We start from the raw sequence: 27,910 nt of genomic DNA on the forward strand, positions 1-27,910 counted from the left end.
ATAAAATACATTATAAATACAACAGTTCTTCCATCATATAAAACGAATAATTGTAACCAGTATGAATGTTATGGTCACTTCTACGTTCCGGGCAACCTAGGCTTCACTCTATGGCGTTCTTCCACCACATCGAATAGCTACGGCCTTAGAAGTCAACGCCCGAAGCATAAAATACAAAATAAATAGAACAGTTTTTCCATCGTATAAAACGAATAATTGCTGCCAGTGTAAAAGTTATGGTCATTTCTACGTTCCGGGCAACCTAGGCTTCACCCTAGGGCGTTGTTCCACCAGATCGAATAGTTAGGGCCTAAGAAGTGAACGCCAGAAGCATAAAATACAGTATAAATACAACAGTATTTACATCATATAAAACGAGTAATTGCCACCAGTATGAAAGTTATGGTCATCTCTACGTTCCGGGCAACCTACGCTTCACTCTATGGCGTTCTTCCTCCACATCGAATAGCTGCGGCCTCAGAAGTCAACGCCCGAAGCATAAAATACAATAAAAATACAACAGTCTTTCCATCCTATAACAGGAATAATTGCATCCCGTGTGAAAGTGATGGTCATTTGTACGTTCCAGGCAACCTAGGCTTCACTCTAGGGCGTTGTTCCACCAGATCGAATTGTTAGGGCCTAAGAAGTTAACGCCAGAAGCATAAGATACTATATAAATATAACAGTCTTTCCATCGTATAGAACGAATAATAGCACCCAGTGTGAAAGTTATGGTCACTTCTACGTTCCTGCCAACCTAGGCTTCACACTAGGACGTTGCTCCAACAGATTGAATAGTTAGGCCTTAGAAGTTAACGCCGGAAGCATAAAATGCAATAAAAATACAACAGTTTTTCCATCATATAAAACGAGTAATTGCAACCAGTGTGAAAGTTATGGTCATTTCTACGTTCCGGGCAACCCAGGCTTCACCCTAGGGCGTTGTTCCACCAGATCGAACAGCTAGGGCCTAAGAAGGCAAAGCCAGTAGCATAAAATACAATATAATTATAACAGTTTCCCCATCGTATAAAACGAATAATAGCGACCAGTGTGAAAGTTATGGTCTTTTCTACGTTCCCGGCAACCTAGGCTTCACCCCAAGGCGTTGTTCCACCAGATCGAATAGTTAGGGCCTGGGAAGTGAACGCCAGAAGCATAAAATGCAATAAAAATACAACAGTTTTTCCATCATATAACAGGAATATTTGCAACCAGTTTGAAGGTTATGGTCATTTCTACGTTCCGGTCAACCCAGGCTTCACCATAGGGCGTTGTTCCACCAGATCGAATAGTCAGGGCCTAAGAAGTGAACGCCAGAAGCATAAAATACAATATAAATACAACAGTCTTTCCATCGTATAAAACGAATAATTGCAACCAGTATGAAAGTTAACGTCATTTCTACTTTCCGGGCAACCTAGGCTTGGCCCTAGGGCGTTGCCCCAACAGATTGAATAGTTAGGGCCATAGAAGTCAACGCCAGAAGCATCAAATACTATATAAATACAACAGTTTTTCCATCGTATAAAACTAATAATTGCAACCAGTATGAAAGATATGGTCATTTCTATTTTCCGGGCAATCTAGGCTTCACCCTAGGGCGTTGCTTCAACAGATTGAATAGTTAGGGCCTTAGAAGTCAACGCCCGAAGCATAAAATACAAAATAAATAGAACAGTTTTTCCATCGTATAAAACGAATAATTGCTACCGGTGTGAAAGTTATGGTCATTTCTACGTTCCGGGCAACCTAGGCTTCACCCCAGGGCGTTGTTCCACCAGATCGAATTGTTAGGGCCTAAGAAGTCAACGCCAGAAGCATAAGATACAATAAAAATATAACAGTTTTTCCATCGTATAGAACGATTAATAGCAACCAGTGTGAAAGTTATGGTCATTTCTACGTTCCGGGCAACCTAGGCTTCACTCTAGGGCGTTGTTCCACCAGATCGAGCAGCTAGGGCCTAAGAAGTGAACGCCAGCAGCATAAAATACAATATAAATACAGCAGTTTTTCCATCATATAAAACGAATAATTGCAACCAGTATGAAAGTTATGGTCATTTCTACGTTCCGGGCAACCTGCGCTTCACTCTATGGCGTTCTTCCACCACATCGAATAGCTGCGGCCTCAGAAGTCAACGCCTGAAGCATAAAATACAATAAAAATACAACAGTCTTTCCATCCTATAACAGGAATAATTGCATCCCGTGTGACAGTGATGGTCATTTGTACGTTCCAGGCAACCTAGGCTTCACTCTAGGGCGTTGTTCCAACAGATTGAATAGCTAGGACCTCAGAAGTCAATGCCCGAAGCATAAAATGCAATAAAAATGCAACAGTTTTTCCATCATATAACAGGAATAATTGCAACCAGTATGAAAATGATGGTCATTTCTACGTTCCGGGCAACATAGGCTTCACTCTAGGCCATTGCTCGACCAGATCGAATAGTTTGTGCCTTAGAAGTCAACGCCAGAAGCTTAAAATACAATATAAATACAACAGTTTTTCCATCGTATAAAACAAATAATAGCGACCACTGTGAAAGTTATGGTCATTTCTACGTTCCCGGCAACCTAGGCTTCACCCCAGTGCGTTGTTCCATCAGATCGAATAGTTATGGACTAAGAAGTGAACGCCAGCAGCATAAAATACAATATAAATACAGCAGTTTTTCCATCATATAAAACGAATAATTGCAACCGGTATGAAAGTTATGGTCATTTCTACGTTCCGGGCAACCTACGCTTCACTCTATGGCGTTCTTCCACCACATCGAATAGCTGAGGCCTCAGAAGTCAACACCTGAAGCATAAAATACAATAAAAATACAACAGCCTTTCCATCCTATAAAAGGAATAATTGCATCCCGTGTGAAAGTGATGGTCATTTGTACGTTCCAGGCAACCTAGGCTTCACTCTAGGGCGTTGTTCCAACAGATTGAATAGTTAGGGCCTTAGAAGTCAATGCCCGAAGCATAAAATGCAATAAAAATGCAACAGTTTTTCCATCATGTAACCGGAATAATTGCAACCAGTTTGAAAGTGATTGCCATTTCTACGTTCCGGGCAACCTCGGCTTCACTCTAGGGCGTTGCTCCACCAGATAGAATAGTTAGTTCCTTTGAAGTCAACGCCAGAAGCATAAAAAACAATATAAATACAACAGCTTTTCCATCGTATAAAACGAGTAATTGCAACCAGTATGAAAGTTAACGTCATTTCTACTTTCCGGGAAACCTAGGCTTCACCCTAGGGCGTTGCTCCAACAGATTGAATAGTTAGGGCCTTAGAAGTCAACGCCGGAAACATAAAATGCAATAAAAATACAACAGTTTGTCCATCGTATAAAAGGATTAATTGCAACCAGTTTGAAAGTGATGGTCATTTCTACGTTCCGGGCATCCTAGGCTTCACTCTAGCGCGTTGCTCCACCAGATCGAATAGTTAGGGCCTTAGAAGTCAACGCCAGAAGCATAAAATACAATAAAGATGCAACAGCTTTTCCATCGTATAAAACGAATAATTTCAACCAGTGTGAATGTTATGGTCATTTCTACATTCCGAGCAACCTAGGCTTGACTCTAGGGCGTTGTTCCACCATATCGAATTGTTAGGGCCTAAGAAGTCAACGCCAGAAGCATAAGATACAATATAAATATAACAGTTTTTCCATCGTATAAAACGAATAATAGCAACGAGTGTGAAAGTTATGGTCATTTCTACGTTTCGGGCAACCTAGGCTTCAGCTCAGGGCGTTGTTCCACCAGATCGACTAGTTAGGGCCTAAGAAGTGAACGCCAGCAGCATAAAATACATTATAAATACAACAGTTCTTCCATCATATAAAACGAATAATTGTAACCAGTATGAATGTTATGGTCACTTCTACGTTCCGGGCAACCTAGGCTTCACTCTATGGCGTTCTTCCACCACATCGAATAGCTACGGCCTTAGAAGTCAACGCCCGAAGCATAAAATACAAAATAAATAGAACAGTTTTTCCATCGTATAAAACGAATAATTGCTGCCAGTGTAAAAGTTATGGTCATTTCTACGTTCCGGGCAACCTAGGCTTCACCCTAGGGCGTTGTTCCACCAGATCGAATACTTAGGGCCTAAGAAGTGAACGCCAGAAGCATAAAATACAATATAAATACAACAGTATTTACATCATATAAAACGAGTAATTGCAACCAGTATGAAAGTTGTGGTCATTTCTACTTTCCGGGCAACCTAGGCTTCACTCTAGGGCGTTGTTCCACCAGATCGAACAGCTAGGGCCTAAGAAGGCAACGCCAGAAGCATAAAACACAATATAAATATAACAGTTTCTCCATCGTATAAAACGAATAATAGCGACCAGTGTGAAAGTTATGGTCATTTCTACGTTCCCGACAACCTAGGCTTCACCCCAGGGAGTTGTTCCACCAGATCGAATAGTTAGGGCGTAAGAAGTCAACGCCAGCAGCATAAAATATAATATAAATACAGCAGTTTTTCCATCATATAAAACGAATAATTGCAACCAGTATGAAAGTTATGGTCATTTCTACGTTCCGGGCAACCTAGGCTACACCCTAGGGCGTTGCTCCAACAGATTGAATAATTAGGGCCTTAGAAGTCAATGCCCGAAGCACAAAATTCAATAAAAATACAACAGTTCTTCCATCATATAACAGGAATAATTGCAACCAGTTTGAAAGTGATGGTCATTTCTACGTTCCGGGCAACCTCGGCTCCACTCTAGTGCGTTGCTCCACCAGATCGAATAGTTAGTGCCTTAGAAGTCAACGCCAGAAGCATAAAATACAATATAAATACAACAGTTTTTCCATCGTATAAAACGAATAATTGCAACCAGTATGAAAGTTAATGTCATTTCAACTTTCCGGGCAATCTAGGCTTCACTCTAGGGTGTTGATCCACCAGATTGAATAGTTAGGGCCTAAGAAATCAACGCCAGAAGCATAAAATACAATTTAAATACAAATGTTTTTCCATCGTATAAAACGAATAATTTCAACCAGTGTGAATGTTATGGTCATTTTTACATTCCGAGCAACCTAGGCTTCACTCTAGGGCGTTGATACACCATATAGAATAGTTAGGGCCTTAGAAGTCAACGCCAGAAGCACAAAATTCAGTAAAGATGCAACAGTTTTTCCATCGTATAACAGGAGTCACTGCAAACAGTGTGAAAGTACTGGTCGTTTCTACGTTCCGGGTAACCTCGGCTTCACTCTAGGGCGTTGATCCACCAGATCGAACAGTTAGGGCCTAAGAAGGCAACGCCAGAAGCATAAAGTACAATATAAATATAACAGTTTTTCCATCGTATAAAACGAATAATAGCAACCAGTGTGAAAGTTATGGTCACTTCTACGTTCGGGGCAACCTAGGCTTCACCCCAGGGCGTTGTTCCACCACATCGAATAGTTAGGGCCTAAGAAGTGAACGCCAGCAGCATAAAATACAATATAAATACAACAGTTTTCCCATCATATAAATTGAATAATTGCCACCAGTATGAAAGTTATGGTCATTTCTACGTTCCGGGCAACCTACGCTTCACTCTATGGCGTTCTTCCTCCACATCGAATAGCTGCGGCCTCAGAAGTCAACGCCCGAAGCATAAAATACAATAAAAATACAACAGTCTTTCCATCCTATAACAGGAATAATTGCATCCCGTGTGAAAGTGATGGTCATTTGTACGTTCCAGGCAACCTAGGCTTCACTCTAGGGCGTTGTTCCACCAGATCGAATTGTTAGGGCCTAAGAAGTTAACGCCAGAAGCATAAGATACTATATAAATATAACAGTCTTTCCATCGTATAGAACGAATAATAGCACCCAGTGTGAAAGTTATGGTCACTTCTACGTTCCTGCCAACCTAGGCTTCACACTAGGACGTTGCTCCAACAGATTGAATAGTTAGGCCTTAGAAGTCAACGCCGGAAGCATAAAATGCAATAAAAATACAACAGTTTTTCCATCATATAAAACGAGTAATTGCAACCAGTGTGAAAGTTATGGTCATTTCTACGTTCCGGGCAACCCAGGCTTCACCCTAGGGCGTTGTTCCACCAGATCGAACAGCTAGGGCCTAAGAAGGCAAAGCCAGTAGCATAAAATACAATATAATTATAACAGTTTCCCCATCGTATAAAACGAATAATAGCGACCAGTGTGAAAGTTATGGTCATTTCTACGTTCCCGGCAACCTAGGCTTCACCCCAAGGCGTTGTTCCACCAGATCGAATAGTTAGGGCCTGGGAAGTGAACGCCAGAAGCATAAAATGCAATAAAAATACAACAGTTTTTCCATCATATAACAGGAATATTTGCAACCAGTTTGAAGGTTATGGTCATTTCTACGTTCCGGTCAACCCAGGCTTCACCATAGGGCGTTGTTCCACCAGATCGAATAGTCAGGGCCTAAGAAGTGAACGCCAGAAGCATAAAATACAATATAAATACAACAGTCTTTCCATCGTATAAAACGAATAATTGCAAACAGTATGAAAGTTAACGTCATTTCTACTTTCCGGGCAACCTAGGCTTGGCCCTAGGGCGTTGCCCCAACAGATTGAATAGTTAGGGCCATAGAAGTCAACGCCAGAAGCATCAAATACTATATAAATACAACAGTTTTTCCATCGTATAAAACTAATAATTGCAACCAGTATGAAAGTTATGGTCATTTCTATTTTCCGGGCAATCTAGGCTTCACCCTAGGGCGTTGCTTCAACAGATTGAATAGTTAGGGCCTTAGAAGTCAACGCCCGAAGCATAAAATACAAAATAAATAGAACAGTTTTTCCATCGTATAAAACGAATAATTGCTACCGGTGTGAAAGTTATGGTCATTTCTACGTTCCGGGCAACCTAGGCTTCACCCCAGGGCGTTGTTCCACCAGATCGAATTGTTAGGGCCTAAGAAGTCAACGCCAGAAGCATAAGATACAATAAAAATATAACAGTTTTTCCATCGTATAGAACGATTAATAGCAACCAGTGTGAAAGTTATGGTCATTTCTACGTTCCGGGCAACCTAGGCTTCACCCCAGGGCGTTGTTCCACCAGATCGAATCGTTAGGGCCTAAGAAGTCAACGCCAGAAGCATAAGATACAATAAAAATATAACAGTTTTTCCATCGTATAAAACGAATAATTGCAACCAGTATGAAAGTTAATGTCATTTCAACTTTCCGGGCAGTCTAGGCTTCACTCTAGGGTGTTGATCCAACAGACTGAATAGTTAGCGCCTTAGAAGTGAATGCCCGAAGCATAAAATGCAATAAAAATACAACAGTTTTTCCATCATATAACCGGAATAATTGCAACCAGTTTGAAAGTGATGGTCATTTCTACGTTCCGGGCAACCTCGGCTTCACTCTGGGGCGTTGCTCCACCAGATCGAATAGTTAGGGCCCAAGAAGTGAACGCCAGAAGCATAAAATACAATATAAATACAACAGTTTTTCCATCGTATAAAACGAATGATTGCTACCAGTATGCAAGTGATGGTCATTTCTACGTTCCGGGTAACCTAGGCTTCACTCTAGGGCGTTGTTCTACCAGATCGAACCGTTAGGGCCTAAGAAGGCAACGCCAGAAGCATAAAGTACAATATAAATATAACAGTTTTTCCATCGTATAAAACGTATAATAGCAACCAGTTTGAAAGTTATGGCCGTTTCTACGTTCCGGGCAACCTAGGCTTCACCCCAGGGCGTTGTTCCACCAGATCGAATAGTTAGGGCCTAAGAAGTGAACGCCAGCAGCATAAAATACAATATAAATACAACAGTTCTTCCATAATATAAAACGAATAATTGCAACCAGTATGAAAGTTATGGTCATTTCTACGTTCCGGGCAACCTAGGCTTCACTCTATGGCGTTCTTCCACCACATCGAATAGCTGCGGCCTCAGAAGTCAACGCCTGAAGCATAAAATACAATAAAAATACAACAGTCTTTCCATCCTATAACAGGAATAATTGCAACCCGTGTGAAAGTGATGGTCATTTGTACGTTCCAGGCAACCTAGGCTTCACTCTAGGGCGTTATTCCTCCAGATCGAATTATTAGGGCCTAAGAAGTCAACGCCAGAAGCATAAGATACAATATAAATATAACAGTTTTTCCATCGTATAGAACGAATAATAGCATCCAGTGTGAAAGTTATGGTCATTTCTTCGTTCCGGGCAACCTAGGCTTCACTCTAGGGCGTTGCTCCACCAGATCAAACAGTTAGGGCCTTAGAAGTCAACGCCCGAAGCATAAAATACAAAATTTATAGAACAGTTTTTCCATCGTATAAAACGAATAATAGCAACCAGTGTCAAAGTTATGGTCATTACTACGTTCCGGGCAACCTAGGCTTCACCCCAGGGCGTTGTTCCACCACATCGAATAGTTAGGGCCTAAGAAGTGAACGCCAGCAGCATAAAATACAATATAAATACAACAGTTCTTCCATCATATAAAACGAATAATTGCAACCAGTATGAAAGTTATGGTCATTTCTACGTTCCGGGCATCCTACGCTTCACTCTATGGCGTTCTTCCACCACATCGAATTGCTGCGGAATCAGAAGTCAACGCCTGAAGCATAAAATACAATAAAAATACAACAGTCCTTCCATCCTATAACAGGAATAATTGCATCCCGTGTGAAAGTGATGGTCATTTCTACGTTCCGGGCAACATAGGCTTCAGTCTAGGTCATTGCTCGACCAGATCGAATAGTTTGTGCCTTAGAAGTCAACGCCAGAAGCATAAAATACAATATAAATACAACAGTTTTTCCATCGTATAAAACGAATGATTGCTACCAGTATGGAAGTGATGGTCATTTCTACGTTCCGGGTAACCTAGGCTTCACTCTAGGGCGTTGTTCTACCAGATCGAACAGTTAGGGCCTAAGAAGGCAACGCCAGAAGCATAAAGTACAATATAAATATAACAGATTTTCCATCGTATAAAACGTATAATAGCAACCAGTCTGAAAGTTATGGCCATTTCTACGTTCCGGGCAACCTAGGCTTCACCCCAGGGCGTTGTTCCACCAGATCGAATTGTTAGGGCCTAAGAAGTCAACGCCAGAAGCATAAGATACGATAAAGACGCAACAGTTTTTCCATCGTATAAAACGAATAATTGCAACCAGTGTGAAAGTTATGGTCATTTCTACATTCCGAGCAACCTAGGCTTCGCTCTAGGGCGTTGCTCCACCAGATCGAATAGTTAGGTCCCTAGAAGTCAACGCCAGAAGCATAGAATACGATATAAATAGAACAGCTTTTCCATCATATTAAATGAATAATTGCAAACAGTATGAAAGAAGTGGTCATTTCTACGTCCCGAGCAACCTAGGGTTCACTCTAGAACGGTGCTCCACCATATCGAATAGCTACGGCCTTAGAAGCCTACGCCTGAGGCACAAAATACAATAAAAATACAACAGTCTTTTCATGGTATAACAGGAATATTTGCAACAAGCGTGAAAGTAATGATCATTTCGGAGTTTCGGGCATCCTAGACATAACTTTGAGGCATTACTCCACCAGATCGAATAGTTAGGGCCTTAGAAGTCAACGCCCGAAGCATAAAATACAAAATAAATAAAACAGTTTTTCCATCGTATAAAACGAATAATTGCTACCAGTGTGAAATTTATGGTCATTTCAACGTTCCGGGCAATCTAGGCTTCACTCTAGGGCGTTGCTTCTCCAGATCAATCAGTTAGGGCCTTAGAAGTCAACGCCCGAAGCATAAAATGAAAAATAAATAGAACAGTTTTTCCATTGTATAAAACGAATAAATGCTAGCAGTGTAAAAGTTATGGTCATTTCTACGTTCCGGGCAACCTAGGCTTCACCCTAGGGCGTTGTTCCACCAGATCGAGTAGTTAGGGCCTAAGAAGTGAACGCCAGAAGCATAAAATACAATATAAATACAACAGTTTATCCATCACATAAAACGAATAATTGCAACCAGTATGAAAGTGATGGTCATTTCTACGTACCGGGCAACCTAGGCTTCACTCTATGGCGTTGCTCCACCAGATCGAATAGTTAGGGTCTTAGAAGTCAACGCCCGATGCATAAAATATAACATAAATAGAACAGTTTTTCCATCGTATAAAACGAATAATTGCTACCAGTGTGAAAGTTATGGTCATTTCTACTTTCCGGGCAACCTAGGCTTCACCCTATGGCGTTGTTCCACCAGATGGAATAGTTAGGGCCTAAGAAGTCAACGCCAGAAGCATAAAATACGATATAAATACAACAGTCTTTCCAACCTATAACAGGAATAATTGCAACCCGTGTGAAAGTGATGGTCATTTGTACGTTCCAGGCAACCTAGGCTTCACTCTAGGGCGTTGTTGCACCAGATCGAATTGTTAGGGCCTAAGAAGTCAACGCCAGAAGCTTAAGATACAATATGAATATAACAGTTTTTCCATCGTATAGAACGAATAATAGCAACCAGTGTGAAAGTTATGGTCATTTCTACGTTCCGGACAACATAGGCTTCACTCTTGGACGTTGGCCCACCAGATCGAATAGCTAGGACCTTAGAAGACGAAGCCAGAAGCATAAAATGCAACATTAATACAACAGTTTTTCTATCGCATAAAACGAATAATTGCTACCGGTGCGAATGTTATGGAAATTTCTACGTTCCGGGCAACCTAGGCTTCACCCTAGGGCGTTGAACCAACAGATTGAATAGTCAGGGCCTTAGAAGCCAACGCCCGAAGCACGAAATACAAAATAAATAGAACAGTTGTTCCATCGTATAAAACGAATAATTGCTATCAGTGTGAAAGTTATTGTAATTTCTACGTTCCGGGCAACCTAGGTTTCACTCTAGGGCGTTGCTCCACCAGATCGCATAGCTGGGGACTTAGAATTCAACACCTTAAGAATAAAATACTATATAAGTACAACAGTTTTTCCATCGTATAAAATGAATAATTGGAAACATTGTGAAAGTAATGGTCATTTCTACGTTGCAGGCAACCTAGGCGTCACTCTAGGGCGTTGCTCCACCACATCGAATAGCTACGGCCTTAGAAGTCAACGCCCGAAGCATAAAATACATTAAATATACAAGAGCTTTTCCATTATATAACAGGAATAATTGCAACCAGTGTGAAAGTGATGGTCATTTCTACGTTCCGGGCAACCTAGGCTTCACTCTAGGGCGTTGTTCCACCAGATCGAAAAGTTAGGGCCTAAGAAGTCAACGCCAGAAGCATAAGATACCATATAAATATAACAGTTTTTCCATTGTATATAACGAATAATTGCTACCAGTGTGAAAGTTATGGTCATTTCTACGTTCCGGCAACCTAGGCTTCACCCTAGGGCGTTGTTCCACCAGATCGAATAGTTAGGGCCTAAGAAGTCAACGCCAGAAACATAAAATACGATATAAATACCACAGCATTTCCGTCGTATAAAATGAATAATTGCAACCAGTGTGAAAGTTATGGTCATTTCTACGTTCCGGGCAACCTAGGCTTTACTCTGGGACGTTGCTCCACCAGATCGAATAGATAGGGCCTTAGAAGTCAACGCCAGAAGCATAAAATACAATAAAGATGCAACAGTTTTTCCATCGTATAACAGGAATAATTGCAACCAGTGTGGAAGTAATGGTCAGTTCTACGTTCCGGGCAACCTAGGCTTCACTCTGGGACGTTGCTCCACCAGATCGAATAGATAGGGCCTTAGAAGTCAACGCCAGAAGCATAAAATACAATAAAGATGCAACAGTTTTTCCATCGTATAACAGGAATAATTGCAACCAGTGTGAAGGTAATGGTATGTCCTACGTTCCGAGCAAGCTTGGCTTCACCCTAGGGTGTTGCTAAACCAGATCGTATAGTTAGGGCCTTAGAAGTCAACGCCCGAAGCATAAAATACAAAATAAATAGAACAGTTTTTCCATTGTATAAAACGAATAATAGCAACCAGTGTGAAAGTTATGGTCATTTCTACGTTCCGGGCAACCTAGGCCTCACTCTAGGGCGTTGCACCACCAGATCGAATAGTTAGGGCCTTAGAAGTCAACGCCCGAAGCATAAACTACAAAATAAATAGAACAGTTTTTCCATTGTATAAAACGAATAATTGCTACCAGTGTGAAAGTTATGGTCATTTCTACGTGCCGGGCAACCTAGGCTTCACTCTAGGGCGTTGCTCCACCAGATCGAATAGTTAGGGCCTTAGAAGTCAACGCCCGAAGCATAAAATACAAAATAAATAGAACAGTTTTTCCATCGTATAAAACGAATAATTGCTACCGGTGTGAAAGTTATGGTCATTTCTACGTTCCGGGCAACCTAGGCTTCACCATAGGGCGTTGTTCCACCAGATGAAAAAGTTAGGGCATAAGAAGTCAACACCAGAAGCATAAAATACAATATAAATACAACAGCTTTTCAATCGTATGAAACGAGTAATTGCAACCAGTAAGAATGTTAACGTCGTTTCTACGTTCCGGGCAACCTAGGCTTCACCCTAGGGCGTTGCTCCAACAGATTCAATAGTTAGGGCCTTAGAAGTCAACGCCGGAAGCATAAAATTCAATAAAAATACAACAGTTTTTCCAACGTATAAAAGGATTAATTGCTACCAGTATGGAAGTGATGGTCATTTCTACGTTCCGGGCTACCTAGGCCTCACTCTAGGTCGTTGTTCCACCAGATCGAATTGTTAGGGCATAAGAAGTCAACGCCAGCAGCATAAGATACAATATAAATATAACAGTTTTTCCATCGTATAGAACGAATAATAGCAACCAGTGTGAATGTTAACGTCATTTCTACTTTCCGGGCAACCTAGGCTTCACTCTAGGGCGTTGCTCCACCAGATCGAATAGTTAGGGCCTTAGAAGTCAACGCCCGAAGCATAAAATATAAAATAAATAGAACAGTTTTTCCATGGTATATAACGAATAATTGCAACCAGTGTGAAAGTGATGGTCATTTCTACGTTCCGGCAACGTAGGCTTCACCCTAGGGCGTTCTTCCACCAGATCGAATAGTTAGGGCCTAAGAAGTTAACGCCAGATGCATAAAATACAATATAAATGCAACAGTTTTTCCATCCTACAAAACGAATAATTGCGACCAGTGTGAAAGTTATGGCCATTTCTACGTTCCGGGCAACCTGGGCTTCACTCGAGGGCGTTGCTGCACCAGAACGAATGGTTAGTGCCTTAGAAGTCAACGCCCGAAGCATAAAATACAATATAAATACAACAGTTTATCCATCACATAAAACGAATAATTGCAACCAGTATGAAAGTGATGGTCATTTCTACGTACCGGGCAACCTAGGCTTCACTCTAGGGCGTTGCTCCACGAGATCGAATAGTTAGGGTCTTAGAAGTCAACGCCCGATGCATAAAATATAAAATAAATAGAACAGTTTTTCCATCGTATAAAACGAATAATTGTTACCAGTGTGAAAGTTATGGTCATTTCTACTTTCCGGGCAACCTAGGCTTCACCCTGTGGCGTTGTTCCACCAGATGGAATAGTTAGGGCCTAAGAAGTCAACGCCAGAAGCATAAAATACGATATAAATACAACAGCTTTTCCATCGTATAAGACGAATAATTGCAACCAGTTTGAAAGTGATGGTCATTTCTACGTACCGGGCAACCTAGGCTTCACTCTAGGGCGTTGCTCCACCAGATCGAATAGTTAGGGCCTAAGAAGTCAACACCAGAAGCATAAAATACGATTTAAATACAACAGCTTTTCCATCATATAAAACGAATAATTGCAACCAGTGTGAAAGTTATGGCCATTTCTACGTTCCGGGCAACCTGGGCTTCACTCGAGGGCGTTGCTGCACCAGAACGAATGGTTAGTGCCTTAGAAGTCAACGCCCGAAGCATAAAATACAAAATAAATAGAACGGTTTTTCCATTGTATAAATCGAATAAATGCTACCAGTGTAAAAGTTATGGTCTTTTCTACGTTCCGGGCAACCTAGGCTTCACACTAGGGCGTTGTTCCACCGGATCGAATAGTTAGGGCCTAAAAAGTGAACGCCAGAAGCATAAAATACAATATAAATACAACAGTTTTTCCATCGTATAAAACGAATAATTGCAACCAGTATGAAACTTATGGTCATTTCTACTTTCCGGGCAACCTAGGCTTCACTCTATGGCGTTTTACCACCACATCGAATAGCTACGGCCACAGAAGTCAACGCCTGAAGTATAAAATACTATAAAAATACAACAGTCTTTCCATCCTATAACAGGAATAATTGCAACCCGTGTGAAAGTGATGGTCATTTCTACGTTCCAGGCAACCTAGGCTTCACTCTAGGGCGTTATTGCACCAGATCGAATAGTTCGGGCCTAAGAAGTCAACGCCAGAAGCATAAAATACAATACAAATATAACAGTTTTTCCATTGTATAAAACGGATAATAGAAACCATTGTGAAAGTTATGGTCATTTCTACGTTCCGAGCGGCCTAGGCTTCACTCTAGGGCGGTGCTCCACCAGATCAAACAGTTATTGCCTTTGAAGTCAACGCCCGAAGCATTAAATACAAAATAAATAGAACAGTTTTTCCATTGTATAAAACGAATAATTGCTACCAGTGTAAAAGTTATGGCCCTTTCTACGTCTCGGGCAACCTAGGCTTCACCCTAGGCCGTTGTTCCACCAGATCGAACGGTTAGGGCCTAAGAAGTGAACGCCAGAAGCATAAAATACGATATAAATACAACAGTTTTTCCATCGTATAAAACGAATGATTGCTACCAGTATAGAAGTGATGGTCATTTCTACGTTCCGGGAAACCTAGGCCTCACGCTAGGGTGTTGTTCCACCAGATTGAATAGTCAGGGCCTAAGAAATCAACGCCAGAAGCATAAAATACAATTTAAATATAACAGTTTTTCCATCGTATAAAACGAATAATTTCAACCAGTGTGAATGATATGGTCATTTTTACATTCCGAGCAACCTAGGCTTCACTCTAAGGCGTTGATACACCAGATAGAATAATTAGGGCCTTAGAAGTCAATGCCCGACGCACAAAATGCAATAGAAATACAACAGTTTTTCCATCCTATAACAGGAATAATTGCAACCAGTTTGAAAGTGATGGTCATTTCGACTTTCCGGTCAACCTAGGCTTCACCCTAGGGCGTTGTTCCACCAGATGGAATAGTTGTGGCATAAGAAGTCAACGCCAGATGCATAAAATACAATATAAGTACAACAGTTTTTCCATCGTCTAAAATGAATAATTGCAAACATTGCGAAAGTAATGGTCATTTCTACGTTCCAGGCAACCTAGGCGTCACACTAGTGCGTTGCTCCACCAAATAATAGCTACGGCCTTAGACGTCAACGACAGAAGCATAAAATGCAATAAAGATGCAACAGCTTTTCCATCGTATAAAACGAATAATTGCAACCAGTGTGAAAGTTATTTTCATTTCTACTTTCCGGGCAACCTAGGCTTCACCCTAGGGCGTTGCTCCAACAGATTGAATAGTTAGGACCCTAGAAGTCAATGCCCGAAGCATAAAATGCAATAAAAATACAACAGTTTTTCCATTATATAACAGGAATAATTGCAACCAGTTTGAAAGTGATGGTCATTTCTACGTTCCGGGCAACCTAGGCTTCACTCTAGGGCATTGCTCCACAAGATCGAATAGTTTGTGCCTTAGAAGACAACGCCAGAAGGATAAAATACAATAAAAATACAACAGTCTTTCCATCCTATAATAGGAATAATTGCAACCCGTGTGAAGGTCATGGTCATTTGTACGTTCCAGGCAACCTAGGCTTCACTCTAGGGCGTTGTTCCACCAGATCGAGTTGTTAGGGCCTAAGATGTCAACGCCAGAAGCATCAGATACAATATAAAGATAAGAGTTTTTCCATCGTATAAAACGAGTAATTGCAAGCAGTATGAAAGTTATGGTCATTTCTACTTTCCGGGCAACCTAGGCTTCACACCAGGGCGTTGCTCCATCAGATTGAATAGTTAGGGCCTTAGAAGTCAACGGCCGGAGCATAAAATACAAAATAAATAGAACTGTTTTTCTATCGTATAAAACGAATAATTGCTACCGGTGTGAAAGTTATATCCATTTCTACGTTGCGGGCAACCTAGGCTTCAGCCTAGGGCGTTGTTCCACCACATGGAATAGTTAGGGCATAAGAAGTCAACGCCAGAAGCATAAAATACAATATAAGTACAACAGTTTTTCCATCGTATAAAATGAATAATTGCAAACATTGCGAAAGTAATGGTCATTCCACGTTCCGGGCAACCTAGGCGGCACTCTAGTGCGTTGCTCCACCACATCTAATAGCTACGGCCTTAGACGCCAACGACAGAAGCATAAAATACAATAAAGATGCAACAGCTATTCCATCGTATAAAACGAATAATTGCAACCAGTGTGGATGTTATTGTCATTTCTACTTCCCGCGCAACCTAGGCTTCACCCTAGGACGTTGCTCCAACAGATTGAATAGTTAGGTCCTTAGAAGTCAATGCCCGAAGCATAAAATGCAATAAATATACAACAGTTTTTCCATCATATAACCGGAATAATTGCAACCAGTTCGAAAGTGATGGTCATTTCTACGTTCCGGGCAACCTCGGTTTCACTCTAGGGCGTTGCTCCACCAGATCGAATAGTTAGTGCCTTAGAAGTCAACGCCAGAAGCATAAAAAACAATATAAATACAACAGTTTTTCCATTGTATAAAACGGATAATAGAAACCATTGTGAAAGTTATGGTCATTTCTACGTTCCGAGCGGCCTAGGCTTCACTCTAGGGCGGTGCTCCACCAGATCAAACAGTTATTGCCTCTGAAGTCAACGCCCGAAGCATTAAATACAAAATAAATAGAACAGTTTTTCCATTGTATAAAACGAATAATTGCTACCAGTGTAAATGTTATGGCCCTTTCTACGTCTCGGGCAACCTAGGCTTCACCCTAGGCCGTTGTTCCACCAGATCGAACGGTTAGGGCCTAAGAAGTGAACGCCAGAAGCATAAAATACGATGTAAATACAACATCTTTTCCATCCTATAAAACGAATAATTGCAACCAGTGTGAAAGTTATGGTCATTTCTACGTTCCGGGCAACCTATGCTTCACACTAGTGCGTTGCTACACCAGATCGAATAGTTAGGGCCTTAGATGTCAGCGCCCGAAGCATAAAATGCAAAATAAATAGAACAGTTTTTCCATTGAATAATACGAATAACTGCATCTAGTGTGAAGGTACTGGTCATTTCTACGTTCCGGGGAACCTAGGCTTCATCCAAGGGCGTTGCTCCAACAGATTGAATAATTAGGGCCTTAGAAATCAATGCCCGAAGCATAAAATGCAATAAATATACAACAGCATTGCCATCGTATAAAATGAATAATTGCAAACTGTGTGAAAGATATGGACATTTCTACGTTCCGAGCAACCCAGGTTTCACTCTATGGCGTTCATCCACCACATCGAATAGCTACGGCCTCAGAAGTCAACGCGTGAAGCATAAAATACAATAAAAATACAACAGTCTTTCCATCCTATAACAGGAATAATTGCAACCCGTGTGAAAGTGATGGTCATTTCTACGTTCCAGGCAACCTAGGCTTCACTCTAGGGCGTTGCTCCAACAGACTGAATAATTAGGGCCTTAGAAGTCAATGCCCGAAGCACAAAATGCAATAAAAATACAACAGATTTTTCCATCATATAACAGGAATAATTGCAACCAGTTTGAAAGTGATGGTAATTTCTACGTTCCGGGCAAGCTCGGCTTCACTCTAGTGCGTTGCTCCACCAGATCGAATAGTCAGTGCCTTAGAAGTCAACGCCAGAAGCATAAAATACAATATAAATACAACAGTTTTTCCATCGTATAAAACGAATAATTGCAACCACTATGAAAGTTAATGGCATTTCAACTGTCCGGGCAACCTAGGCATCAGCCTAGGGCGTTGCTCCAACAGATTGAATAGTTAGGGCCTTCGAAGTCAACGCCGGAAGCATAAAATGCAATAAAAATACAACAGTTTTTCCATCGTATAAAAGGATTAATTGCAACTAGTTTGAAAGTGACGGTCATTTCTACGTTCCGGGCAACCTAGGCTTCACTCTAGGGCATTGCTCCACCAGATCGAATAGTTTGTGCCTTAGTAGTCAACGCCAGAAGCATAAAATACAATATAAATACAACAGTTTTTCCATCGTATAAAACGAATGATTGCTACCAGTATAGAAGTGATGGTCATTTCTACGTTCCGGGAAACCTAGGCCTCACTCTAGGGTGTTGTTCCACCAGATTGAATAGTCAGGGCCTAAGAAATCAACGCCAGAAGCATAAAATACAATTTAAATATAACAGTTTTTCCATCGTATAAAACGAATAATTTCAACCAGTGTGAATGATATGGTCATTTTTACATTCCGAGCAACCTAGGCTTCACTCTAAGGCGTTGATACACCAGATAGAATAATTAGGGCCTTAGAAGTCAATGCCCGACGCACAAAATGCAATAAAAATACAACAGTTTTTCCATCCTATAACAGGAATAATTGCAACCAGTTTGAAAGTGATGGTCATTTCTACTTTCCGGTCAACCTAGGCTTCACCCTAGGGCGTTGTTCCACCAGATGGAATAGTTGTGGCATAAGAAGTCAACGCCAGATGCATAAAATACAATATAAGTACAACAGTTTTTCCATCGTATAAAATGAATAATTGCAAACATTGCGAAAGTAATGGTCATTTCTACGTTCCAGGCAACCTAGGCGTCACTCTAGTGCGTTGCTCCACCAAATAATAGCTACGGCCTTAGACGTCAACGACAGAAGCATACAATGCAATAAAGATGCAACAGCTTTTCCATCGTATAAAACGAATAATTGCAACCAGTGTGAAAGTTATTTTCATTTCTACTTTCCGGGCAATCTAGGCTTCACCCTAGGGCGTTGCTCCAACAGATTGAATAGTTAGGACCCTAGAAGTCAATGCCCGAAGCATAAAATGCAATAAAAATACAACAGTTTTTCCATTATATAACAGGAATAATTGCAACCAGTTTGAAAGTGATGGTCATTTCTACGTTCCGGGCAACCTAGGCTTCACTCTAGGGCATTGCTCCACCAGATCGAATTGTTTGTGCCTTAGAAGACAACGCCAGAAGGATAAAATACAATAAAAATACAACAGTCTTTCGATCCTATAATAGGATTAATTGCAACCAGTTTGAAAGTGATGGTCATTTCTACGTTCCGGGCAACCTAGGCTTCGCTGTAGGGCGTTGCTCCACGACATCGAATAGTTAGGGCCTTAGAAGTCAACGCCCGAAGCATAAAATACAATATAAGTACAACAGTTTTTCCATCGTATAAAATGAATGATTGCGTACATTGTCAAAGTAATGGTCATTTCTACGTTCCGGGCAACCTAGGCTTGACCCTAGGGCGTCGTTCCACCAGATGGAATAGTTAGGGTCTAAGAAGTCAAAGCCAGAAGCATAAAATACGATACAAATACAACAGCTTTTCCGTCGTAGAAAACGAATAATTGCAGACATTGTGAAAGTAATGGTCGTTTCTACGTTCCGAGCAACCCAGGCTTCACTCTAGGGCGTTGCTCCACCAGATCGAATAGTTAGGGCCTTAGAAGTCAACGCCAGAAGCATAAAATACAATAAAGATGCAACAGTTTTTCCATCATACAACAGGAATAACTGCAAACAGTGTGAAAGTACTGGTCATTTCTACTTCACGGGCAACCTAGGCTTCACTCTAGGGCGTTGCTCCACCAGATCGAATAGTTAGGGCCTTAGAAGTCAACGCCAGAAGCATAAAATACAATAAAGGTGCAACAATTTTTCCTTCGTGTAACAGGAATAATTGCAACCAGTGTGATTGTTATGGTCATTTCTACTTCGCGGGCAACCTAGGCTTCAATCTAGGGCGTTGCTCCACCAGATCGAATAGTTAGGGCCTTAGAAGTCAACGCCCGAAGCATAAAATGCATAATAAATAGAACAGCAGTTCCATTGTATAAAACGAATAACTGCAACCAGTGTGAAAGTACTGGACATTTCTACGTTCCGGCAGCCTAGGCTTCACCCTAGGGCGTTGTTCCACCAGATGGAATAGTTAGGGCCTAAGAAGTCAACGCCAGAAGCATAAAATACGATATAAATACAACAGCTTTTCCATCGTATAAAACGAATAATTGCAAACAGTGTGAAAGTACTGGTCATTTCTACGTTCCGGTCAGCCTAGGCGTCACTCTAGGGCGTTGCTCCACCACATCTAACAGCTACGGCCTTAGAAGTCAACGCCAGGAGCATAAAATGCAACATAAATAGAACAGTTTTTCATTGTATAAAACGAATAACTGCAACCAGTGTGAAAGTACTGGTCATTTCTACGTTCCGGGCAACCTAGGCTTCACTCTAGGACGTTGCTCCACCAGATCGAATAGTTAGGGCCTTATAAGTCAACGCCCGAAGCATAAAATGCAAAATAAATACAACAGTTTTTCCACTGCATAAAACGAATAACTGCAACCAGTGTGAAAGTACTGGTCATTTCTACGTTCCGGGTAACCTAGGCTCCACTCTAGTGCGTTGCTCCACCAGATCGAATAGCTAGGGACTTAGAATTCAACGCCAGAAGGATAAAATACAATATAAGTACAACAGTTTTTCCATCGTATAAAATGAATAATTGCAGACATTGTGAAAGTAATGGTCATTTCTACGTTCCGGTCAGCCTAGGCGTCACTCTAGGGCGTTGCTCCACCACATCTAATAGCTACGGCCTTAGAAGTCAACGCCAGGAGCATAAAATACAATATAAATACGACAGCTTTTCCATCGTATAAAATGAATAATTGCAAACAGTGTGGAAGTAATGGTCATTTCTACGTTCCGGGTAACCTAGGTGTCACTCTAGGGCGTTGCTCCACCATATCTAGTAGCTACGGCGTTAGAAGTCAACGCCGGAAGCACAAAATACAATAAAAACGCAGCAGTTTTTCCATCGTATAGCATGACTAATTGCAAACAGTGCGAAAGTAATGATCATATCGGCATTTCGGGCATCCTTGACTTAACTCTGAGGCGTTGCTCCACCAGATCGAAGAGTTAGGGTCTTAGAAGTAAACGCCAGAAGCATAAACTACAAAATAAGTACAACAGTCTTTCCATCGTATAAAACGAATAATTGCAACCTGTGTGATGGTTATGGACATATCTACGTTCCGGGCAACCTAGGCTTCACTGTAGGGCGTTGCTCCACCAGATCGAATAGTTAGTGCCTTAGAAGTCAACGCCAGAAGCATAAAATACAATATAAATACAACAGTTTTTCCATCGTATAAAACGAATAATTGCAACCACTATGAAAGTTAATGGCATTTCAACTGTCCGGGTAACCTAGGCTTCAGCCTAGGGCGTTGCTCCAACAGATTGAATAGTTAGGGCCTTCGAAGTCAACGCCGGAAGCATAAAATGCAATAAAAATACAACAGTTTTTCCATCGTATAAAAGGATTAATTGCAACTAGTTTGAAAGTGACGGTCATTTCTACGTTCCGGGCAACCTAGGCTTCACTCTAGGGAATTGCTCCACCAGCTCGAATAGTTTGTGCCTTAGTAGTCAACGCCAGAAGCATAAAATACAATATAAATACAACAGTTTTTCCATCGTATAAAACGAATGATTGCTACCAGTATAGAAGTGATGGTCATTTCTACGTTCCGGGAAACCTAGGCCTCACTCTAGGGTGTTGTTCCACCAGATTGAATAGTCAGGGCCTAAGAAATCAACGCCAGAAGCATAAAATACAATTTAAATATAACAGTTTTTCCATCGTATAAAACGAGTAATTTCAACCAGAAGTGAATGATATGGTCATTTTTACATTCCGAGCAACCTCGGCTTCACTCTAAGGCGTTGATACACCAGATAGAATAATTAGGGCCTTAGAAGTCAATGCCCGACGCACAAAATGCAATAAAAATACAACAGTTTTTCCATCCTATAACAGGAATAATTGCAACCAGTTTGAAAGTGATGGTCATTTCTACTTTCCGGTCAACCTAGGCTTCACCCTAGGGCGTTGTTCCACCAGATGGAATAGTTGTGGCATAAGAAGTCAACGCCAGATGCATAAAATACAATATAAGTACAACAGTTTTTCCATCGTATAAAATGAATAATTGCAAACATTGCGAAAGTAATGGTCATTTCTACGTTCCAGGCAACCTAGGCGTCACTCTAGTGCGTTGCTCCACCAAATAATAGCTACGGCCTTAGACGTCAACGACAGAAGCATAAAATGCAATAAAGATGCAACAGCTTTTCCATCGTATAAAACGAATAATTGCAACCAGTGTGAAAGTTATTTTCATTTCTACTTTCCGGGCAACCTAGGCTTCACCCTAGGGCGTTGCTCCAACAGATTGAATAGTTAGGACCCTAGAAGTCAATGCCCGAAGCATAAAATGCAATAAAAATACAACAGTTTTTCCATTATATAACAGGAATAATTGCAACCAGTTTGAAAGTGATGGTCATTTCTACGTTCCGGGCAACCTAGGCTTCACTCTAGGGCATTGCTCCACCAGATCGAATAGTTTGGGCCTTAGAAGACAACGCCAGAAGGATAAAATACAATAAAAATACAACAGTCTTTCGATCCTATAATAGGAATAATTGCAACCCGTGTGAAGGTCATGGTCATTTGTACGTTCCAGGCAACCTAGGCTTCACTCTAGGGCGTTGTTCCACCAGATCGAGTTGTTAGGGCCTAAGATGTCAACGCCAGAAGCATCAGATACAATATAAATATAAGAGTTTTTCCATCGTATAGAACGATTAATAGCAACCAGTGTGAAAGATATGGTCATTTCTACGTTCCGGACAACCTAGGCTTCACTCTAGGGCGTTGTTCCACCAGATCGAGCAGCTAGGGCCTAAGAAGGCAACGCCAGAAGCATAAAATACAATATAAATACAACAGTTTTTCCATCGTATAAAACGAATGATTGCTACCAGTATAGAAGTGATGGTCATTTCTACGTTCCGGGAAACCTAGGCCTCACTCTAGGGTGTTGTTCCACCAGATTGAATAGTCAGGGCCTAAGAAATCAACGCCAGAAGCATAAAATACAATTTAAATATAACAGTTTTTCCATCGTATAAAACGAATAATTTCAACCAGAAGTGAATGATATGGTCATTTTTACATTCCGAGCAACCTCGGCTTCGCTCTAAGGCGTTGATACACCAGATAGAATAATTAGGGCCTTAGAAGTCAATGCCCGACGCACAAAATGCAATAAAAATACAACAGTTTTTCCATCCTATAACAGGAATAATTGCAACCAGTTTGAAAGTGATGGTCATTTCTACTTTCCGGTCAACCTAGGCTTCACCCTAGGGCGTTGTTCCACCAGATGGAATAGTTGTGGCATAAGAAGTCAACGCCAGATGCATAAAATACAATATAAGTACAACAGTTTTTCCATCGTATAAAATGAATAATTGCAAACATTGCGAAAGTAATGGTCATTTCTACGTTCCAGGCAACCTAGGCGTCACTCTAGTGCGTTGCTCCACCAAATAATAGCTACGGCCTTAGACGTCAACGACAGAAGCATAAAATGCAATAAAGATGCAACAGCTTTTCCATCGTATAAAACGAATAATTGCAACCAGTGTGAAAGTTATTTTCATTTCTACTTTCCGGGCAACCTAGGCTTCACCCTAGGGCGTTGCTCCAACAGATTGAATAGTTAGGACCCTAGAAGTCAATGCCCGAAGCATAAAATGCAATAAAAATACAACAGTTTTTCCATTATATAACAGGAATAATTGCAACCAGTTTGAAAGTGATGGTCATTTCTACGTTCCGGGCAACCTAGGCTTCACTCTAGGGCATTGCTCCACCAGATCGAATAGTTTGTGCCTTAGAAGACAACGCCAGAAGGATAAAATACAATAAAAATACAACAGTCTTTCGATCCTATAATAGGAATAATTGCAACCCGTGTGAAGGTCATGGTCATTTGTACGTTCCAGGCAACCTAGGCTTCACTCTAGGGCGTTGTTCCACCAGATCGAGTTGTTAGGGCCTAAGATGTCAACGCCAGAAGCATCAGATACAATATAAATATAAGAGTTTTTCCATCGTATAGAACGAATAATAGCGACCAGTGTGAAAGTTATGGTCATTTCTACGTTCCCGGCAACCTAGGCTTCACCCCAGGGCGTTGTTCCACCAGATCGAATAGTTAGGGCCTAAGAAGTGAGCGCCAGCAGCATAATATACAATATAAATACAACAGCTTTTCCATCGTATAAAACGAATAATTTCAACCAGTGTGAATGATATGGTCATTTCTACATTCCGAGCAATCTTGGCTTCACTCTAGGTCGTTGATCCAACAGATTGAGTAGTTAGGGCCTTAGAAGTCAACGCCCGAAGCATAAAATACAAAATAAATAGAACAGTTTTTCCATCGTATAAAACGAGTAATTGCTACCAGTGTAAATGTCGTGGTCATTTCTACGTTCCGAGCAACCTAGGCTTCACTCTAGGGCCTTCCTCCACCAGATCGAATAGTTAGGGCCTTAGATGTCAACGCCAGATGCATAAAATACAATAAAGGTGCAACAGTTTTTCCATCGTATAACAGGAATAACTGCAACCAGTGTGAAAGTACTGGTCATTTCTACGTTCCGGACAGCCTAGGCGTCACTCTAGGGCGTTGCTCCACCACATCTAATAGCTACGGCCTTAGAAGTCAACGCCAGGAGCATAAAATGCAAAATAAATAGAACAGTTTTTCATTGTATAAAACGAATAACTGCAACCAGTGTGAAAGTACTGGTCATTTCTACGTTCCGGGCAACCTAGGCTTCACTCTAGGACGTTGCTCCACCAGATCGAATAGTTAGGGCCTTATAAGTCAACGCCCGAAGCATAAAATGCAAAATAAATACAACAGTTTTTCCACTGCATAAAACGAATAACTGCAACCAGTGTGAAAGTACTGGTCATTTCTACGTTCCGGGTAACCTAGGCTCCACTCTAGTGCGTTGCTCCACCAGATCGAATAGCTAGGGACTTAGAATTCAACGCCAGAAGGATAAAATACAATATAAGTACAACAGTTTTTCCATCGTATAAAATGAATAATTGCAGACATTGTGAAAGTAATGGTCATTTCTACGTTCCGGTCAGCCTAGGCGTCACTCTAGGGCGTTGCTCCACCACATCTAATAGCTACGTCCTTAGAAGTCAACGCCAGGAGCATAAAATACAATATAAATACGACAGCTTTTCCATCGTATAAAATGAATAATTGCAAACAGTGTGGAAGTAATGGTCATTTCTACGTTCCGGGTAACCTAGGCTCCACTCTAGGGCGTTGCTGCACCATATCTAGTAGCTACGGCGTTAGAAGTCAACGCCGGAAGCACAAAATACAATAAAAACGCAGCAGTTTTTCCATCGTATAGCATGACCAATTGCAAACAGTGCGAAAGTAATGATCATATCGACATTTCGGGCATCCTTGACTTAACTCTGAGGCGTTGCTCCACCAGATCGAAGAGTTAGGGTCTTAGAAGTAAACGCCAGAAGCATAAACTACAAAATAAGTACAACAGTCTTTCCATCGTATAAAACGAATAATTGCAACCTGTGTGATGGTTATGGACATATCTACGTTCCGGGCAACCTAGGCTTCACTGTAGGGCGTTGCTCCACCAAATCGAATGGTTAGGGCCTTAGAAGTCAACGCCCGAAGCATAAAATACAATATAAGTACAACAGTTTTTCCATCGTATAAAATGAATGATTGCGAACATTGTGAAAGTAATGGTCATTTCTACGTTCCGGGCAACCTACGCGTCATACTAGGGCGTTGCTGCTCCACATCTGATAGCTACGGCCTTAGAAGTTAACGCCGGAAGCATAAAATACAATATAAATACAACAGCTTTGCGATCGTATAAAATGAATAATTGCAAACAGTGTGAAGGTAATGGTCGTTTCTACGTTCCGAGCAACCTAGGCTACACTCTAGGGCGTTGCTCCACCAGATCGAATAGTTAGGGCCTTAGAAGTCAACGCCAGAAGCATAAAATACAATAAAGATGCAACAGTTTTTCCATCATACAACAGGAATAACTGCAAACAGTGTGAAAGTACTGGTCATTTCTACGTTCCGGGTAACCTAGGTTTCACTCTAGGGCGTTACTCCACCAGATCGAATAGCTAGGGCCTTAGAAGTCAACGCCCGATGCATAAAATACAAAAAAATAGAACAGTTTTTCCATGTGTAAAACGAATAATGGTAACCAGTGTGAAAGTTATGGTCAATTCTACGTTCCAGTCAACCTAGGCTTCACTCTAGGTCGTTGCTCCACCAGATCGAGTAGTTAGGGCCTATGAAGTCAACGCCAGAAGCATAAAATACAATAAAGGTGCAGCAGTTTTTCCATCGTATAACAGGAATAATTGTAACCAGTGTGAAGGTAATGGTATGTTCTACGTTCCGGGCAGCCTAGGCTTCACTCTAGGGCGGTGCTCCACCAGATCAAATAGTTAGGGCCTAAGAAGTCAACGCCAGTAGCATAAATTACAATATAAGTACAACAGCTTTTCCATCATATATAATGTATATTTGCAAACAGTGTGGAAGTAATGGTCACTTCTACGTTCCGGGCAACCTAGGCTTCACTCTAGGGTGTTGCTCCACTAGATGGAATTGCTAGGGACTTAGAATTCAATGCCAGAAGCATAAAATGCAATATAAATATAACAGCTTTTCCATCGTATAAAAAGAATAATAGCAACCAGTGTGATAGTTATGGTCATTTCTACTTCGCGCGCAACCTAGGCTTCACTCTAGGGCGTTGCTCCATCAGATCGAATAGTTAGGGCCTTAGAAGTCAACGCCCGAAGCATAAAATGCATAATAAATAGAACAGTAGTTCCATTGTATAAAACGAATAACTGCAACCAGTGTGAAAGTACTGGACATTTCTACGTTCCGGCAGCCTAGGCTTCACCCTAGGGCGTTGTTCCACCAGATGGAATAGTTAGGGCCTAAGAAGTCAACGCCAGAAGCATAAAATACGATATAAATACAATAGCTTTTCCATCGTATAAAACGAATAATTGCAAACAGTGTGAAAGTACTGGTCATTTCTACGTTCCGGTCAGCCTAGACGTCACTCTAGGGCGTTGCTCCACCACATCTAATAGCTACGGCCTTAGAAGTCAACGCCAGGAGCATAAAATGCAAAATAAATAGAACAGTTTTTCATTGTATAAAACGAATAACTGCAACCAGTGTGAAAGTACTGGTCATTTCTATGTTCCGGGCAACCTAGGCTTCACTCTAGGACGTTGCTCCACCAGATCGAATAGTTAGGGCCTTACAAGTCAACGCCCGAAGCATAAAATGCAAAATAAATACAACAGTTTTTCCACTGCATAAAACGAATAACTGCAACCAGTGTGAAAGTACTGGTCATTTCTACGTTCCGGGTAACCTAGGCTCCACTCTAGTGCGTTGCTCCACCAGATCGAATAGCTAGGGACTTAGAATTCAACGCCAGAAGGATAAAATACAATATAAGTACAACAGTATTTCCATCGTATAAAATGAATAATTGCAGACATTGTGAAAGTAATGGTCATTTCTACGTTCCGGTCAGCCTAGGCGTCACTCTAGGGCGTTGCTCCACCACATCTAGTAGCTACGGCCTTAGAAGTCAACGCCAGGAGCATAAAATACAATATAAATACGATAGCTTTTCCATCGTAT

This window comes from Calliopsis andreniformis, unplaced genomic scaffold, assembly GCF_051401765.1.
Source record: "Calliopsis andreniformis isolate RMS-2024a unplaced genomic scaffold, iyCalAndr_principal scaffold0008, whole genome shotgun sequence".
Classification (NCBI taxonomy): domain Eukaryota; kingdom Metazoa; phylum Arthropoda; class Insecta; order Hymenoptera; family Andrenidae; genus Calliopsis; species Calliopsis andreniformis.